The sequence below is a fragment of the Zootermopsis nevadensis genome, unplaced genomic scaffold, assembly GCF_977971745.1.
Source record: "Zootermopsis nevadensis isolate Lab colony 2312 unplaced genomic scaffold, Znev_1.0 Znev_ptg000021l, whole genome shotgun sequence".
Lineage (NCBI taxonomy): Eukaryota > Metazoa > Arthropoda > Insecta > Blattodea > Termopsidae > Zootermopsis > Zootermopsis nevadensis.
Window position 1 is genome coordinate 2,450,210 of NW_028259153.1, and position 21,104 is coordinate 2,471,313.

At 37.1% G+C, this 21,104-nt stretch overlaps 1 long non-coding RNA gene across 6 annotated transcripts in view; it reads right to left on the reverse strand.

The window, feature by feature from the left end:
* LOC110832119 (uncharacterized) overlaps positions 1–21,104 on the reverse strand; it is a 626,650-nt gene that overhangs the window by 209,030 nt on the left and 396,516 nt on the right. For all 6 annotated transcript variants that reach the window (XR_015536085.1, XR_015536086.1, XR_015536087.1 and 3 more), the window contains one exon: positions 4,338–4,539. This is a non-coding gene — a long non-coding RNA (uncharacterized LOC110832119). The remainder of the gene's footprint in view (positions 1–4,337; positions 4,540–21,104) is intronic.

Consider the following 21,104-nt stretch of genomic DNA (forward strand, 5'->3'; position numbering starts at 1 on the left):
CTGAAAGTATGTGTCCAAAAAAAATATATTTATGAAAAAATTAAATTAGGTATGTAAAGTGAAGCCCAGAATATAATATACTTTTTAAAGCGACGGAATCGAATTCTTGAGAGTTTAATAATTTACAATTAAACATAACGAGCTCAAGGTGCCCATACATGCGCACGTCATACCACTGCACTGCGCAACAACTTCTGCGCAGGTGCCCCACTAACCTAACCTAACCTAACTTATCCTAAACCAAACCAACCAAAACAGGGTAATCTCGATCAGTGCAAAATGGTTTCCTGCGCACGAATTTTGGAAAAAGCGAATGGATGCTCAGATATTATTGAAATTTTGTGTGGACGTCATGCCACAGGTAAGTTAATGATATTCATACTCTATTATGTCTTATCGCTCTTTAGAAATTCGCAAGAAAGCATCAAAGTCGTGAGGTGGAGGATGCGCAATGTCGACCACGACCACTTATCAATAACGATATTACGCGCTCACACAATCCCCATATGATGCAAATAGTGCTTATATGCGTGTAATACATCATAACACGTCTAAAATTACATAATATTTCCACGAGAATTATTTCTTGCAAAACTGATGCAGTGTAGATGTTGACGCAAATACGTAGCAGATTCATGCGTAACGATGACCCAATGTAACTCACTATAAATAAGTATCATGTAACAAAAAATTGGAATAAACATACGTGAATGATAGTACGTCATTTATTAATAAAAATCGCCTCACAAAAAAACTGAATATAAATCTCTGGTACATTAATTGCAATGCTTGGTGGGCGCAGAATTTGTGGCGCACGTCAAACTTGTGGTGACATATTGGTGTCCTATGTCCAATGTCAACAAAATATATCGAAAGTATTGCCTCACATTTACTCGAGGACACGACGTACAAACACAAAGACGCAGTCTATCGGAAAATTACGGAACCAAAGATAAGACGTGCCATCTGTGATGACCTCAATGGAAGGAAATCAATACTTTCGAATGGCATCGAGGACCAATCAGAAGTCAGTCAGTACTGATTCTGTCTTGGAACAGTCGGCTGGTCCCGATTGAATAGTCACCATTAAACTACGGTTGGGATTATTTGATTTCGGTCGTTCAGTGTCAACGTAATTTTCTGCTCTAGAAACAGAGTTCTTCGGGACCATTAACATGATTAATTACCACCGTTCAATCACGTATTAACGGGTGCTACCTACAGTGAATCTCAGTGTAAGGATGTCTTCTCGGTGACGTGTGAGAATAGAAACAAGTGAACACCAATCCAACATAACATGCAAGAATATGTGATGTTCGCCACATTGAGACATACGACTTCAGTGAAAGGACATTTGCATGCCAAGTGTGCTCAGTAAAGACATTTGTACGAGTTAGTAACACGAAAATCATATACAGATATCGCGTATCTGCAGAAGCTGGACCTATGTAATTTGAGAACATTTATTCTTTATAACGATGATTGGGGTCACTAGTAATTACATGTAGTTTAATAAAAAAATAAATAGATATTTTAATAAATACTTCTTCGTGTGACAACTGATATACTTCCACAATGAAATATTCAATAACATCATACTTAAGTGATAAGTGATTGGTGTACTTGCAATTACTGAAAGTATGTCTCCAATAAAATATCCTTGTAAAAATTTTAAATTAGGTATGAAAGTGAAGCTCAGAATATAATATACTTTTTAAAGCGACGGAATCGAATTCTTGAGTGTTTAATAATTTACAATTAACCATAACGAGCTCAAGGTACCCTCACATGCGCACGTCATACGACTGCACTGCGCAACGTCTGCGCAGGTGACCCACTAACCTAACCTAACCTAACCTAACCTAACCCAAACCACCAAAACAGGGCAATCTCGATCAGTGCAAAATGGTTTCCTGCGCACGAATTTTGGAAAAAGCGAATGGATGCTCAGAAATTATTGAAATTTTGTATGGAAGTCATGCCACAGGTAAGTTAATGATATTCATACTCTATTATGTCATATCGCTTTTTATAAATTCACACGAAGGTATCAAATTCCCGAGGTGGAAGAAAAGCGAAATCGGCCACGATCACCAACATCTGACTTTATCAACACAAGGTTGTTCTATAATTTAAGAACATTGAAATAGTCGAGTTTTTAATTTCCCGCAATCGATAACAGAACTCATACGATGCCGTAGCCTAGACAACTTGCACACGTCACTGCGCATCACCTTCTGCGCAGGTGCCCCATTAACCTAAGCTAACCTAACCTAACCTAACCTTACCTAACACAACCCTATAGCGGTAATCTGCGTGAGCTGAGCATGACGACCTGTGCACGAATTTTCGAAAAAACCATGGATGGTCGGAAATTGCTGAAATTTTGTATGGACGTCGTGCCACAGGTAAGTAATAAAATTTCATACTCTTTAGTGTCACAACACTTGGAATAAATTCACACGAAGGTATCAAATTCCCGAGGTGGACGAAACGCGAAATCGGCCACGATCACCAACATCCGACTTTATCAACATGGAATTACGCTCAAAAACGTTTCTTTATGGTTTTTAACTGGTGCCTATACCTGCACAGATACGTCATAAGACTAAAAAATGCACAAAATGAGTGTAGAAATATTTTTATGGCGAAGAAACTGATAGTGACTAAGGTTATGTAAGCGCGTTGTCAATTAATATGTAAGGATTCGCGCACAGAAATCACCATACGTAAATAACGGGATTAAGATTTAATTCAAACACATTCAAGTGACGGAAATTAGGAAAAGCAACAAATAAATATGCAATATGAATTGCAAACATCAAAAACCATTTCGAAAATTATGCAACTCTTAGTACGCATTGAATGTAGCGTACAGATGGCTGCATGTGAAAAAAGACTTTCCGAATTAGGCTGGTGATGACGTGCTGTTGCAGTCAGGTAAATCAATAACCCTTCTACGTAGCGATTGGCCGACAGCAGAGCTCACAAATTTACGAACTTTAACGAAGAGAAAACTAAACAGAAAATGACGTGGTTCCATTCGATTGGACAGTACTGTACATCGGCTTTCAAATACGTGAGATTGATGTCAGCCCCGGAAGTCAAAGTCAGTCGTTATTGATTTTCGTCGAGATGCAGTGGTACAGTCTCCGTGATTCAATGTTTGCCTTGGAATTTAGCTAAGACATATTCACCTTCTTAAGTTCAAGTTTTCGGACGTTAGTACTCAAACAAATTCGTTCATCGGGATAATTAGCAACATTTACATCCTGCGATGCATATTAAACTACTGTGTGCTTCGTACAGAGAAGACGAGAGGACGTTCTCCTTCCAGTGTCGTATGCAAGATGGAGCCAAGTACAAAATTACACTTACGGTCTGATGTACGTGAACGTGTGAATTGCCGAGATGTGTCATTAAACTCCGGGAATTAACTTTCGACATTACACGTGAGCACAAAAGAGGCGAGAGTTTCTTATGGTGACAGCCAAATAAATACCAGATGTACCTGATTTACTGAAGTTGGACGTGTCTAAATGTGACGTGTGTGTGCATATGTATACATATATATTTCTGACAATCCGAATCTTTATAATATCTCGATACATTTTAAAATAAAATTTTGACATGTGTATTAATGATTCCTAAGCGTAAGCAGACTACAAATGCAATTCAACAACTACCAATGCGTAAAAACATACACAAGTGACGTGAGCTAATAGTCTTTCGAGGTCAACAATAAGGTAACCAATGTAAAATCTTTGAAGTGTAAAGCTATGGTAGTAACTCAAACAACAAGATTGTTCTATAATTTGAGAACATTGAAATATTCGAGTTTTTAATTTACCGCAATCGATAATAGAACTCATACGATGCTGTAACCTAGACACCTTGCACACGTCACTGCGCATCACCTTCTGCGCAGATGCCTCATTAACCTAACCTAACTCAACTCTAGAGCGATAATCTGTGTCAGCTGAACATGACTACGTGCGCACGAATTTTCGAAATAGACCATTGATGGTCGGAGATTGCTGAAATTGTGTATGGTCGTCGTGCCACATGGTGAAATATGGTTAAAATGATTATACAAAATTTATGTGGCTTCATAACCAAGGATTTGCACATAAAATTATTTTGTGTAAATACATATGTTAAGAATGAATCAGTATATATGTAAGGGAATAATTTTTGGTCCTAAAGGAAATAATGCAACATAACAAAATTTTGGGAATAACATATTTTGTGTCTACAAGCTTCTTCCAGTCTACATGGCATAACAACCTATAAAACAGTCATTTGAACCTAAAAATCAACCAATAAAGCACACTCACCCTGTGCTGCATCAGCCTGTTCCTTTGCGACTACTAGCGAGCCTTTCAGAAATTGACTGCTAGCTGTTATTCTTGAGACAACAAATCCAGTTAACGGACAGAATCATGGAAGTACGAGCAAAGATGAAGCAAGTCTTGAGGTGTGATGTCCGACACGGATCCTGATGCAAGTAGTTTCTCACGTTCTAGAGCATCAGCAGCTCTAAAATCACCAATCATATTATAATGCTTCACTACATTTTTATCCAATACCACATAAAATTTTTAATTTATTTTTCTGCCTAAGAAACATGGATTCAAGATTCCTGTTAATAACTACAAAAATCCACGATCAATACAAATATAAAGAAAACATATACACTGAAAAAGGCAGCCAGCACACGCTGAATCAATTTTGTATTACTAATTTTCAATTCGTACAATATTTCATCCGTTTGCATAATATTTACCTACATGAAATGAATTCAAATATTTCAAATCAAATTCTTTAAAATTATATCAAAACTTCCATTTGGTTACATAACATATACAGTCCAATGAGTGGTTCTGACTATCCTCTGGTAGCATTCCACAAGTGCCATTGAGAGAAAAGGACATTCTGAAGAAAGGTTCCACTAGCAGAGTGAATCAGATAATATACTGAATGACATTTTGGTGAATGATAAAATGATTACAGACCTAACAACATTTTACTTACCTGCTTCATCATTGTGAAGCCACAAGTATAAGCTCACTGTGGGAATTAAACAAATGTGTAGAAATGTTAAACATGATCCAGTATAAAAAACCTGCAGTGTATTTATTACTCAGATATACTTCGCAAGTTCTATTGCAATTTATGATGTTTCAGCTGTATTTTTGGTTATTAGCCATTGAAGGAAGAACTAAATTAATGAAGATGGCCATCTTCAGGGTTGATGCGCTGTTTAGTCTGGTAGATGTTTACCAACGTTTCAGAGGTCATACTGCCTCCGTCATCAGAGTATGAAGATTTCTGTCTTTTGGGTTGTTGCGCTGTGTAGTCTGGTCGATGTTAACCAAAGTTTCAGAGGTCATACTGCCTCCGTCATCAGAGTATGAAGATTTCTGTCTTCTGGGTTGTTGCGCTGTGTAGTCTGGTCGATGTTTACCAACGTTTCAGAGAACATACTGCCTCCGTCATCAGAGTATGAAGATTTCTGTCTTCTGGGTTGTTGCGCTGTGTAGTCTGGTCGATGTTTACCAACGTTTCAGAGGTCATACTGCCTCCGTCATCAGAGTATGAAGATTTCTGTCTTCTGGGTTGTTGCGCTATGTAGTATGGTCGATGTTAACCAACGTTTCAGAGGTCACACTGCCTCCAATTCATCACCCTGATGACGGAGGCAGTATGACCTCAGAAACGTTGGTTAACATCTACCAGACTACACAGCGCAACAACCCAGAAGACAGCAATCTTCATACTCATCGCCCTGATGATGGAGGCAGTATGACCTCTGAAACGCTGGTTAACATCGACTAGACTACACAGCGCAACAACCCAGAAGACAGAAATCTTTATCGCTCTGATGATGGAGGCAGTATGATCCCTGAAACGTTGGTAAACATCTACCAGACTACACAGCGCAACAACCCAGAAGACAGAAATCTTCATACTCTGATGATGGAGGCAGTATGATCCCTGAAACGTTGGTAGACATCTACCAGACTACACAGCGCAACAACCCAGAAGACAGAAATCTTCATACTCTGATGATGGAGGCAGTATGATCCCTGAAACGTTGGTAAACATCTACCAGACTACACAGCGCAACAACCCAGAAGACAGAAATATTCATACTCATCGCCCTGATGATGGAGGCAGTATGACCTCTGAAACGTTGGTTAACATCGACCAGACTACACAGCGCAACAACCCAGAAGACAGAAATCTTCATACTCACCGCTGTGAAAACCTCGAACCCTACAACTAAATTAATATTCCTTAGCAGCAACAAATAAAAACTGCACAATGACGAACTTAAAAATCTGTACTGCTCTCCCAGTATTGTGAGGGTGATTAAGTCGAGAAGAGTGAGATGGGCGGGACATGTAGCGCGCATGGATGGGACAAGAGGTGTGCACCGGGTACTTTTTGGGAAACCTGAAGGGAAGAGACCGCTGGGGAGACCTAGACGTAGATGGAAGGATAATCTCAGGCGGGATCTATGGGAGATAGGAGTTGAAGGAAACTGGATTTTGTTGGCCCAGGACAGGGTCCGGTGGAGGGCTTTGGTTAACTCGGTGATGAACCTTCGGGTTCGGTAAGCCATCTAGTTAGTTAGTTAGTTAGTTAGCAGCAACAAATAACATGGCAAGATATAAACAATTTCAGGACTGAAATTCCTGAAAAAAGAAGCTGGATGTTCCTCCAAAATGCTGGTATCTACCTACATGTTAACAGACAGCATTACATCACAGAAGACCAACATCTACACCACCATAAGAAAGTCGAATCTGAAAATTGGAAGACTTATCATGCTGATGATGACTTAACTGCCTAAAATTCAAATGATATACCACTTGTTGCCCAAAGCAAGCTGACCGAGATTGTGAGGAGGAGGAGGTCTAAACCATACAAACGACAGATTAACGACTCACAATTTCTATAAGCAATTCCCTGGAATAGAGAAAACTTCACCGTCAATCACAAATATAATATTGTTAAAAGATTAAAACATCATTTAACGTTCCCCATCGAGTACTCGATTACGTAGGAACTTACACGACTAGTTTCGGCTATAATTTAGCCATCAACGGGTGTTATGTAGTTTAAACCTATCATTGAATTACTGATTTTTATTGTTTTTTATGATTTATAGTCTTCATTTTCTGATGATGTTCTTGTCCTTTATTGTTTCTTCGTTTGTTGCACTATCACAGGTCACTATTAGGTTTGTATTTCGTATTTCGTAGTAACGTCAATATTTTGTGTAGGACTGTGAAGTAAAGTTTCAATTTTATCAATGACAATTGATTATAGAATATAGAAAACAAAATAAATAGTAAAAATAAATTATGTGAACTTACCCAAGAAGCAATATCACACTCGTATGTAAGAGAACGGAGATGTACTGGACTGTATTGCGTGGTGGCTGGTTACCGACTGGGGTGCTAGTGGGTGAAAGGTGGTTTGTTAGGGTTGAGGTCAAGGTACTAAAGTGCTTTAAAGATGGGGTTGTTAAGTTCAATACTATTATCATTAAGGCATAAGTTTTGTTTATAATTTTGATATATGTAATATTTTTCTATTGTGTCCCTGTGTCTTTTGTTTTTTTATTATTTTCATTATGTCCATTGTTTCATTGATTGTATTATATGCGTGTCCTGTATTGAGAATGTGTTTAGAGTATGCAGAACTATCTTTATTGTGTTTTATGGCTGCTATGTGTTCTTTGTATCTGTGTGTGAAAGTGCGACCTGTTTGACCTATGTATATTAGAGGGCAATCTTTACATTTCAATTTATATATACCTGGTAGTTGATATTGGTTGTTTTCGTTTGTAATTGGTTTTTGTTTGAGGATGTTTTTTATTGTGTTTTTAGTTTTGTAGGCCATTTTTTAATATCTTATAATTTAGTTATGAATTTGGTTTCTTTTCCTATGTATGTAAAAGTGGCCCATTTATTTTGTATGTTTTCGTTTTCGTTGGGTTTTGTCGTATTATTAGGTTTTTTATTTAGTTTATAGCTATTATATCCGTTTTCTTTAAGAATTTGTTGAATGATGTTTAGTTCTATTTGTTTGTTTTTATAGATATTGGGTATATATTTTTTTCTGTTTAGTAGGTAATTTATAGCCATTTGTTTGTGTTCGATGGGGTGGCAGGATGAGGCATGTATTATTGTGCTTGTATTTGTTGGTTTTCTGTAAACAACAAACAATTTCGACTTCAAAATTTACAGAAAACCCAACCCCAAAACCCAACGAAAACGAAAACATACAAAATAAATGGGCCACTTTTACATACATAGGTAAAGAAACCAAATTCATAACTAAATTATAAGATATTAAAAAAAATGGCCTACAAAACTAAAAACACAATAAAAAACATCCTCAAACAAAAACCAATTACAAACGAAAACAACCAATATCAACTACCAGGTATATATAAATTGAAATGTAAAGATTGCCCTCTAATATACATAGGTCAAACAGGTCGCACTTTCACACACAGATACAAAGAACACATAGCAGCCATAAAACACAATAAAGATAGTTCTGCATACTCTAAACACATTCTCAATACAGGACATGCCTATAACACAATCAATGAAACAATGGACATATTGAAAATAATAAAAAAACAAAAGACACAGGGACACAATAGAAAAATATTACATATATCAAAATTATAAACAAAACTTATGCCTTAATGATAATAGTATTGAACTTAACAACCCCATCTTTAAAGCACTTCAGTACCTTGACCTCAACCCTAACAAACCACCTTTCACCCACTAGCACCGCAGTCGGTAACCAGCCACGATCCAATACAGCCCAGAACATCTCCGTTCTCTTATATACGAATACGATATTACTTCTTGGGTAAGTTCACATAATTTATTTATTTTCACCATTTATTTTGTTTTCTATATTCTATTTTCAATTGTCATTGATGGGATTAAAACTTTACTTCACAGTCCTACACAAAATATTGACGTTACTACGAAATACGAAATACAAACCTAATAGTGACCTGTGATAGTGCAACAAACGAAGAAACAATAAAGGACAAGAACATCATCAGAAAATGAAGACTATAAATCATAAAAAACAATAAAAATCAGTAATTCAGTGATAGGTTTAAACTACATAACACCAGTTGATGGCTAAATTATAGCCGAAACTAGTCGTGTAAGTTCCTATGTAATCGAGTACTCGATGGGGAACGTTAAATGATGTTTTAATCTTTTAACAATATTATATTTGTGATTGACGGCAAATTTTTAATATATTTTTAATACTTATAAATCACAATATGACGCATTTACAATATCTCAGAGAAAACTTCCTTAAAATATGTAGATTCGGAATATTTCCACCTCTTGATTACTAACAGTTCATAGCTGCTATCAATTCAGAGGGCAAAGAACAATCAAAACAAGCTGAGTAGGAAATAAATTCTGCTACAAAGAGCCAATCAGGTGAAGGAATTATATTTTCTGAATCGTTATTAAATTCTCCGTCCATTGTATAAAACAAACAAAACGAAACAACAGTCCTATTCAGTATTCGTACTATTTTAATGTATTAAATGCAACCGCCTACCACAGCAAGACAGAAGATGGGCTACACACGACAAATCACAGACCATAAATCACCTGTAACTGATAACCTCTATGACAAACCTGATCCCCAGAAGTTCTGCAAAAGGGAAACCTTTCTTGACTGTGCTACCATCTTCTGGTTGAGCGGAACTATTTCAGCTTCGGTAGCTCTGCTCAGTCGATAATAAGAATTACTACTACTACTACTACGCCTCATTTCTCGGGATTTTAACCTTGGGTTTAGGGTAGACTGTCGCGTCTGCAGCATGTACAAAGAATGTGACTATAAATCACATGGCAAGATAGCGTAGTCCTTCAATAGATCGTCACGTAAGAACCAAAATTTCTTCGCTGTGCACTAATGTAGGAAAACCATTACTTGTATTGGTGTTGGTGATACCTTGGTCATCTTTGTGATTAAGCTTTCTGTGATTTACTGAGGGCATGCGTAGTTTCTTGATGTTAGATGTTAGATTGTAGGAAGATGGTAATGAAATGATGAATTACTTACTGATGACCTTGGATAAGGATTTCATTAATAACTATCTTTGCCATCTGTGTGACCTCAACGGAAAGAAATCAATACTTTCGAATGGCATCGAGGACCAATCAGAAGTCAGTCAGTACTCTTTCAGTCTTGGAAGAGTCGGATGGTCCCGATTGAATAGTCCCCATTGAACTACGGTTTAGAATTACTTGATTTCGGTCGGTCAGTATCAACGTAATTTTGTGCTCTAAAAATAGAGTTCTTCGGGACCATTAACAAGATTAATTACCACCGTCAATCACGTATTAACGGATGCTACCTACAGTGAATCTCAGTGTAAGGATGTCTTCTCGGTGACGTGTGAGAATAGAAACAAGTGAAAGACAAATCTAACATAACATGCAAGAATATGTGCGGTTCGCCACATTGAGACATACGACTTCAGTGAAAGGACATTTGCATGCCATGTGTGCTCAGTAAAGACGTTCTTACGAGTTAGTAACACGTATATCATATACAGATATCGCGTATCTGCAGAAGCTGGACCTATGTAATTTGAGAACATTTATTCTTTATAACGATGGGTGGGGTCACTGTAGTAATTACATGTAGTGTAATATAAAATTAAATAAATATTTTAATAAATTATACGTGTGACAACATATGTACTTCCACAATTAAATATTCAACAACATCATATTTAAGTGATAAGTGATTGGTGTACTTGCAATTAGTGAAAGTATGTGTACAAAAAAAATATCCTTGTGAAAAAATTAAAATAGGTATGAAAGTGAAGCCCAGAATATAATATACTTTTTAAAGCAACGGAGTCGAATTCTTGAGTGTTTAATAATTTACAATTAACCATACCGTGCTCAACGTACCCTCACATGCGCACGTCATACGACTGCACTGCGCAACAACGTCTGCGCAGGTGCCCCACTAACCTAGCCTAACGTAACCTAACTTAACACAAACCAACAAAAACAGGGTAATCTCGATCAGTGCAAAATGGTTTCCTGCGCACGAATTTTGGAAAAAGCGAATGGATGCTCAGATATTATTGAAATTTTGTATGCACGTCATGCCACAGGTAAGTTAATGATATTCATACCTTATTATGTCTTATCGCTCTTTAGAAATTAGCAAGAAAGCATCAAAGTCGTAAGGTGGAGGATGCGCAAAGTCGGCCACGATCACTTACCAATAATGATATTACACGCTCACACAATCCCCATATGATACAAATAGTGCATATGTGCGTGTAATACATCATAACACGTCTAAAATTACATAATATTTCCACGAGAATTATTTCTTGCAAAACTGATGCAGTGTAGATGTTGACGCAAATACGTAGCAGATTCATGCGTAACGATGATCCAATCTAACTCACTATAAATAAGTATCATGTAACGAAAGAATCGGAATAAACATACGTTAATGATAGTATGTCATTTATTAATATAAATCGCCTCAAAAAAACAGAATATAAATCTGTGGTACATTAATTGCAATGCTTGGTGGGCGCAGAATTCGTGGCGCACGACAAACTTGTGGTAACATATTGGTGTCCTATGTCAAATGTCAACAAAATATATCGAAAGTATTGCCTCACATTTACTCGAGGACGCGACGTACAAACACAAAGACGCAGTCTATCGGAAAAACACGGAACCAAAGATAAGAATTGCCATCTGTGATGACCTCAATGGAAAGAAATTAATACTTTCGAATGGCATCGAGGACCAATCAGAAGTCAGTCAGTACTCTTTCTGTCTTGGAACCGTAAGATGGTCCCGATTGAATAGTCCCATTAAACTACGGTTGCAATTATTTGATTTCGGTCGTTCAGTGTCAACGTAATTTTGTGCTTTAGAAATAGAGTTCTTCGGGAACATTAACAACATTAATTACCACCCTTCAATCACGTATTAACGGGTGCTACCTACAGTGAATCTCAGTGCAAGGATGTCTTCACGGTGACGTGTGAGAATAGAAACAAGTGATACACCAATCTAACATAACATGCAAGAATAAGTGCGGTTCGCCACATTGAGACATACGACTTCAGTGAAAGGACATTTGCATGCCATGTGTGCTCAGTAAAGACGTTTTTACGAGTTAGTAACACGTATATCATATACAGATATCGCGTATCTGCAGAAGCTGGACCTATGTAATTTGAGAACATTTATTCTTTATAACGATGACTGGGGTCACTGTAGTAATTACATGTAGTGTAATATAAAATTAAATAAATATTTTAATAAATTCTACGTGTGACAACATATATATTTCCACAATGAAATATTCAACAACATCATATTTAAGTGATAAGTGATTTGTGTACTTGCAATTACTGAAAGTATGTGTCCAATAAAATATCCTTGTAAAAAAATTAAATTAGGTATGAAAGTGAAGCCCAGAATATAATATACTTTTTAAAGCGACGGAATCGAATTCTTGAGTGTTTAATAATTTACAATTAAACATAACGACCTCAAGGTCCACATACATGCGCACGTCATACGACTGCTCTGCGCAACAACTTCTGCGCATGTAACCCAATAACCTAACCTAACCTAACCTAACCCAAACCGACCATAACAGGGTAATCTCGATCAGTGCAAAATGGTTTCCTGCGCACGAATTTTGGAAAAACCGAATGGATGCTCAGATATTATTGAAATTTTGTATGGACGTCATGCCACAGGTAAGTTAATGATATTCATACTCTATTATGTCTTATCGCTCTTTAGAAATTCGCAAGAAAGCATCAAAGTCGTGAGGTTTAGAATGAGCAAAGTCGGCAACGACCACTTATCAATAACGATATTAAGCGCTCACACAATCCCCATATGTTACAAATAGTGCTTATATGCGTGTAATACATCATAACACGTCTAAAATTACATAATATTTCCACGAGAATTATTTCTTGCAAAAATGATGCAGTGTAGATGTTGACGCAAATACGTAGCAGATTCATGCGTAACGATGACCCATTCTAACTCACTATAAATAAGTATCATGTAACAAAAAATCGGAATAAACATACGTGAGTGATAGTACGTAATCTATTAATAAAAATCGCCTCACAAAAAAAATGAATATAAATCTCTGGTACATTAATTGCAATGCTTGGTGGACGCAGAATTTGTGACGCACGTCAAACTTGTGGTAACACATTGGTGTCCTATGTCCAATGTCAACAAAATATATCGAAAGTATTGCCTCACATTTACTCAAGGACACGACGTACAAACACAAAGACGCAGTCTATCGGAAAATTACGGAACCAAAGATAAGACGTGCCATCTGTGATGACCTCAATGGAAGGAAATCAATACTTTCGAATGGCATCGAGGACCAATCAGAAGTCAGTCAGTACTGATTCTGTATTGGAACAGTCGGCTGGTCACGATTGAAGAGTCGCCATTAAACTACGATTGGAATTATTTGATTTCGGTCGTTCAGTGTCAACGTAATTTTGTGCTTTAGAAATAGAGTTCTTCGGGAACATTAACAAGATTAATTACCACCCTTCAATCACGTATTAACAGGTGCTACCTACAGTGAATCTCAGTGCAAGGATGTCTTCACGGTGACGTGTGAGAATAGAAACAAGTGATACACCAATCTAACATAACATGCAAGAATAAGTGCGGTTCGAAACATTGAGACATACGACTTCAGTGAAAGGACATTTGCATGCCATGTGTGCTCAGTAAAGACGTTTTTACGAGTTAGTAACACGTATATCATATACAGATATCGCGTATCTGCAGAAGCTGGACCTATGTAATTTGAGAACATTTATTCTTTATAACGATGACTGGGGTCACTGTAGTAATTACATGTAGTGTAATATAAAATTAAATAAATATTTTAATAAATTCTACGTGTGACAACATATATATTTCCACAATGAAATATTCAACAACATCATATTTAAGTGATAAGTGATTTGTGTACTTGCAATTACTGAAAGTATGTGTCCAATAAAATATCCTTGTAAAAAAATTAAATTAGGTACGAAAGTGAAGCCCAGAATATAATATACTTTTTAAAGCGACGGAATCGAATTCTTGAGTGTTTAATAATTTACAATTAAACATAACGACCTCAAGGTGCCCATACATGCGCACGTCATACGACTGCTCTGCGCAACAACTTCTGCGCAGGTAACCCAATAACCTAACCTAACCTAACCTAACCTAACCTAACCCAAACCAACCAAAACAGGGTAATCTCGATCAGTGCAAAATCGTTTCCTGCGCACGAATTTTGGAAAAAGCGAATGGATGCTCAGATATTATTGAAATTTTGTATGGACGTCATGCCACAGGTACGTTAATGATATTCATACTCTATTATGTCTAATCGCTCTTTAGAAATTCGCAAGAAAGCATCAAAGTCGTGAGGTGGAGGTTGCGCAAAGTCGGACACGACCACTTATCAATAACGATATTACGCGCCCACACAATCCCCATATGATGCAAATAGTGCTTATATGCATGTAATACATCATAACACGTCAAAAATTACATAATGTTTCCACGAGAATTATTTCTTGCAAAACTGATGCAGTGTAGATGTTGACGCAAATACGTAGCAGATTCATGCGTAACGATGACCCAATCTAACTCACTATAAATAAGCAACATGTAACGAAAAATTGGAATGAACATACGTGAATGACAGTACGTCATTTATTAATAAAAATCGCCTCACAAAAAAACTGAATATAAATCTCTGGTACATTAATTTCAATGCTTGGTGGGCGCAGAATTTGTGGCGCACGTCAAACTTGTGGTGATATATTGGTGTCCTATGTCCAAACTCAACAAAATATATCGAGAGTATTGCCTCACATTTACTCGAGGACACGACGTACAAACACAAAGACGCAGTCTATCGGAAAATTACGGAACCAAAGATAAGACGTGCCATCTGTGATGACCTCAATGGAAGGAAATCAATACTTTCGAATGGCATCGAGGACCAATCAGAAGTCAGTCACTACTGATTCTGTATTGGAACAGTCGGCTGGTCCCGATTGAAGAGTCGCCATTAAACTACGGTTGGAATTATTTGATTTCGGTCGTACAGTGTCAACGTAATTTTTTGCTTTAGAAATAGAGTTCTTCGGGAGCATTAACAAGATTAATTACCACCCTTCAAAAACGTATTAACGGGTGCTACTTACAGTGAATCTCAGTGCAAGGATGTCTTCACGGTGACGTGTGAGAATAGAAACATGTGATACACCAATCCAACATAACATGCAAGAATAAGTGCGGTTCGCCACATTGAGACATACGACTTCAGTGAAAGTACATTTGCATGTCATGTGTGCTCAGTAAAGACGTTCTTACGAGTTAGTAACACGTATATCATATACAGATATCGCGTATCTGCAGAAGCTGGACCTATGTAATTTGAGAACATTTATTCTTTATAACGATGGCTGGGGTCACTGTAGTAATTACATGTAGTGTAATATAAAATTAAATAAATATTTTAATAAATTCTACGTGTGGCAACATATATACTTCCACAATGAAATATTCAACAACATCATATTTAAGTGATAAGTGATTTGTGTACTTGCAATTACTGAAAGTATGTGTCCAAAAAGATATATTTATGAAAAAATTAAATTAGGTATGTAAAGTGAAGCCCAGAATATAATATACTTTTTAAAGCGACGGAATCGAATTCTTGAGAGTTTAATAATTTACAATTAAACATAACGAGCTCAAGGTGCCCATACATGCGCACGTCATACGACTGCACTGCGCAACAACTTCTGCGCAGGTGCCCCACTAACCTAACCTAACCTAACCTAACCTAACCCAAACCAACCAAAACAGGGTAATCTCGATCAGTGCAAAATGGTTTCCTGCGCACGAATTTTGGAAAAAGCGAATGGATGCTCAGATATTATTGAAATTTTGTATGGACGTCATGCCACAGGTAAGTTAATGATATTCATACTCTATTATGTCTAATCGCTCTTTAGAAATTCGCAAGAAAGCATCAAAGTCGTGAGGTGGAGGTTGCGCAAAGTCGGCCACGACCAATTATCAATAACGATATTACGCGCTCACACAATCCCCATATGATGCAAATAGTGCTTATATGCATGTAATACATCATAACACGTCAAAAATTACATAATATTTCCACGAGAATTATTTCTTGCAAAACTGATGCAGTGTAGATGTTGACGCAAATACGTAGCAGATTCATGCGTAACGATGACCCAATCTAACTCACTATAAATAAGTATCATGTAACGAAAAATTGGAATAAAAATACGTGAATGATAGTACGTCATTTATTAATAAAAATCGCCTCACAAAAAAACTGAATATAAATCTCTGGTACATTAATTGCAATGCTTGGTGGGCGCAGAATTTGTGGCGCACGTCAAACTTGTGGTGACATATTGGTGTCCTATGTCCAATGTCAACAAAATATATCGAAAGTATTGCCTCACATTTACTCGAGGACACGACGTACAAACAGAAAGACGCAGTCTATCGGAAAATTACGGAACCAAAGATAAGACCTGCCATCTGTGATGACCTCAATGGAAGGAAATCAATACTTTCGAATGGCATCGAGGACCAATCAGAAGTCAGTCACTACTGATTCTGTATTGGAACAGTCGGCTGGTCCCGATTGAAGAGTCGCCATTAAACTACGGTTGGAATTATTTGATTTCGGTCGTTCAGTGTCAACGTAATTTTGTGCTTTAGAAATAGAGTTCTTCGGGAACATTAACAAGATTAATTACCACCCTTCAATCACGTATTAACGGGTGCTACATACAGTGAATCTCAGTGTAAGGATGTCTTCACGGTGACGTGTGAGAATAGAAACAAGTTATAAACCAATCTAACATAACATGCAAGAATAAGTGCGGTTCGCCACATTGAGACATACGACTTCAGTGAAAGGACATTTGCATGCCATGTGTGCTCAGTAAAGACGTTTTTACGAGTTAGTAACACGTATATCATATACAGATATCGCGTATCTGCAGAAGCTGGACCTATGTAATTTGAGAACATTTATTCTTTATAACGATGACTGGGGTCACTGTAGTAATTACATACAGTGTAATATAAAATTAAATAAATATTTTAATAAATTCTACGTGTGACAACATATATACTTCCACAATGAAATATTCAACAACAACATATTTAAGTGATAAGTGATTTGTGTACTTGCAATTACTGAAAGTAAGTATCCAAAAAAAAATATCCTTGTGAAAAAATTAAATTAGGTATGTAAAGTGAAGCTCAGAATATAATATACTTTTTAAAGCGACGGAATCGAATTCTTGAGAGTTTAATAATTTACAATTAAACATAACGAGCTCAAGGTGCCCATACATGCGCACGTCATACCACTGCACTGCGCAACAACTTCTTCGCAGGTGCCCCACTAACCTAACCTAATCTAACCTAACCTAACCTAACCTAACCTAACCCAAACCAACCAAAACAGGGTAATCTCGATCAGTGCAAAATCGTTTCCTGCGCACGAATTTTGGAAAAAGCGAGTGGATGCTCAGATATTATTGAAATTTTGTGTGGACGTCATGCCACAGGTAAGTTAATGATATTCATACTCTATTATGTCTTATCGCTCTTTAGAAATTCGCAAGAAAGCATCAAAGTCGTGAGGTGGAGGATGCGAAAAGTCGGCCACGACCACTTATCAATAAAGATATTACGCGCTCACACAATCCCCATATGATGCAAATAGTGCTTATATGCGTGTAATACATCATAACACGTCAAAAATTACATAATGTTTCCACGAGAATTATTTCTTGCAAAACTGATGCAGTGTAGATGTTGACGCAAATACGTAGCAGATTCATGCGTAACGATGACCCAATCTAACTCACTATAAATAAGCAACATGTAACGAAAAATTGGAATGAACATACGTGAATGACAGTACGTCATTTATTAATAAAAATCGCCTCACAAAAAAACTGAATATAAATCTCTGGTACATTAATTTCAATGCTTGGTGGGCGCAGAATTTGTGGCGCACGTCAAACTTGTGGTGATATATTGGTGTCCTATGTCCAAACTCAACAAAATATATCGAGAGTATTGCCTCACATTTACTCGAGGACACGACGTACAAACACAAAGACGCAGTCTATCGGAAAATTACGGAACCAAAGATAAGACGTGCCATCTGTGATGACCTCAATGGAAGGAAATCAATACTTTCGAATGGCATCGAGGACCAATCAGAAGTCAGTCACTACTGATTCTGTATTGGAACAGTCGGCTGGTCCCGATTGAAGAGTCGCCATTAAACTACGGTTGGAATTATTTGATTTCGGTCGTACAGTGTCAACGTAATTTTTTGCTTTAGAAATAGAGTTCTTCGGGAGCATTAACAAGATTAATTACCACCCTTCAAAAACGTATTAACGGGTGCTACTTACAGTGAATCTCAGTGCAAGGATGTCTTCACGGTGACGTGTGAGAATAGAAACATGTGATACACCAATCCAACATAACATGCAAGAATAAGTGCGGTTCGCCACATTGAGACATACGACTTCAGTGAAAGTACATTTGCATGTCATGTGTGCTCAGTAAAGACGTTCTTACGAGTTAGTAACACGTATATCATATACAGATATCGCGTATCTGCAGAAGCTGGACCTATGTAATTTGAGAACATTTATTCTTTATAACGATGGCTGGGGTCACTGTAGTAATTACATGTAGTGTAATATAAAATTAAATAAATATTTTAATAAATTCTACGTGTGGCAACATATATACTTCCACAATGAAATATTCAACAACATCATATTTAAGTGATAAGTGATTTGTGTACTTGCAATTACTGAAAGTATGTGTCCAAAAAAAATATATTTATGAAAAAATTAAATTAGGTATGTAAAGTGAAGCCCAGAATATAATATACTTTTTAAAGCGACGGAATCGAATTCTTGAGAGTTTAATAATTTACAATTAAACATAACGAGCTCAAGGTGCCCATACATGCGCACGTCATACGACTGCACTGCGCAACAACTTCTGCGCAGGTGCCCCACTAACCTAACCTAACCTAACCTAACCTAACCCAAACCAACCAAAACAGGGTAATCTCGATCAGTGCAAAATGGTTTCCTGCGCACGAATTTTGGAAAAAGCGAATGGATGCTCAGATATTATTGAAATTTTGTATGGACGTCATGCCACAGGTAAGTTAATGATATTCATACTCTATTATGTCTAATCGCTCTTTAGAAATTCGCAAGAAAGCATCAAAGTCGTGAGGTGGAGGTTGCGCAAAGTCGGCCACGACCAATTATCAATAACGATATTACGCGCTCACACAATCCCCATATGATGCAAATAGTGCTTATATGCATGTAATACATCATAACACGTCAAAAATTACATAATATTTCCACGAGAATTATTTCTTGCAAAACTGATGCAGTGTAGATGTTGACGCAAATACGTAGCAGATTCATGCGTAACGATGACCCAATCTAACTCACTATAAATAAGTATCATGTAACGAAAAATTGGAATAAAAATACGTGAATGATAGTACGTCATTTATTAATAAAAATCGCCTCACAAAAAAACTGAATATAAATCTCTGGTACATTAATTGCAATGCTTGGTGGGCGCAGAATTTGTGGCGCACGTCAAACTTGTGGTGACATATTGGTGTCCTATGTCCAATGTCAACAAAATATATCGAAAGTATTGCCTCACATTTACTCGAGGACACGACGTTCAAACAGAAAGACGCAGTCTATCGGAAAATTACGGAACCAAAGATAAGACGTGCCATCTGTGATGACCTCAATGGAAGGAAATCAATACTTTCGAATGGCATCGAGGACCAATCAGAAGTCAGTCACTACTGATTCTGTATTGGAACAGTCGGCTGGTCCCGATTGAAGAGTCGCCATTAAACTACGGTTGGAATTATTTGATTTCGGTCGTTCAGTGTCAACGTAATTTTGTGCTTTAGAAATAGAGTTCTTCGGGAACATTAACAAGATTAATTACCACCCTTCAATCACGTATTAACGGGTGCTACATACAGTGAATCTCAGTGTAAGGATGTCTTCACGGTGACGTGTGAGAATAGAAACAAGTTATAAACCAATCTAACATAACATGCAAGAATAAGTGCGGTTCGCCACATTGAGACATACGACTTCAGTGAAAGGACATTTGCATGCCATGTGTGCTCAGTAAAGACGTTTTTACGAGTTAGTAACACGTATATCATATACAGATATCGCGTATCTGCAGAAGCTGGACCTATGTAATTTGAGAACATTTATTCTTTATAACGATGACTGGGGTCACTGTAGTAATTACATGCAGTGTAATATAAAATTAAATAAATATTTTAATAAATTCTACGTGTGACAAGATATATACTTCCACAATGAAATATTCAACAACAACATATTTAAGTGATAAGTGATTTGTGTACTTGCAATTACTGAAAGTAAGTATCCAAAAAAAAATATCCTTGTGAAAAAATTAAATTAGGTATGTAAAGTGAAGCTCAGAATATAATATACTTTTTAAAGCGACGGAATCGAATTCTTGAGAGTTTAATAATTTACAATTAAACATAACGAGCTCAAGGTGCCCATACATGCGCACGTCATACCACTGCACTGCGCAACAACTTCTTCGCAGGTGCCCCACTAACCTAACCTAATCTAACCTAACCTAACCTAACCTAACCTAACCCAAACCAACCAAAACAGGGTAATCTCGATCAGTGCAAAATCGTTTCCTGCGCACGAATTTTGGAAAAAGCGAGTGGATGCTCAGATATTATTGAAATTTTGTGTGGACGTCATGCCACAGGTAAGTTAATGATATTCATACTCTATTATGTCTTATCGCTCTTTAGAAATTCGCAAGAAAGCATCAAAGTCGTGAGGTGGA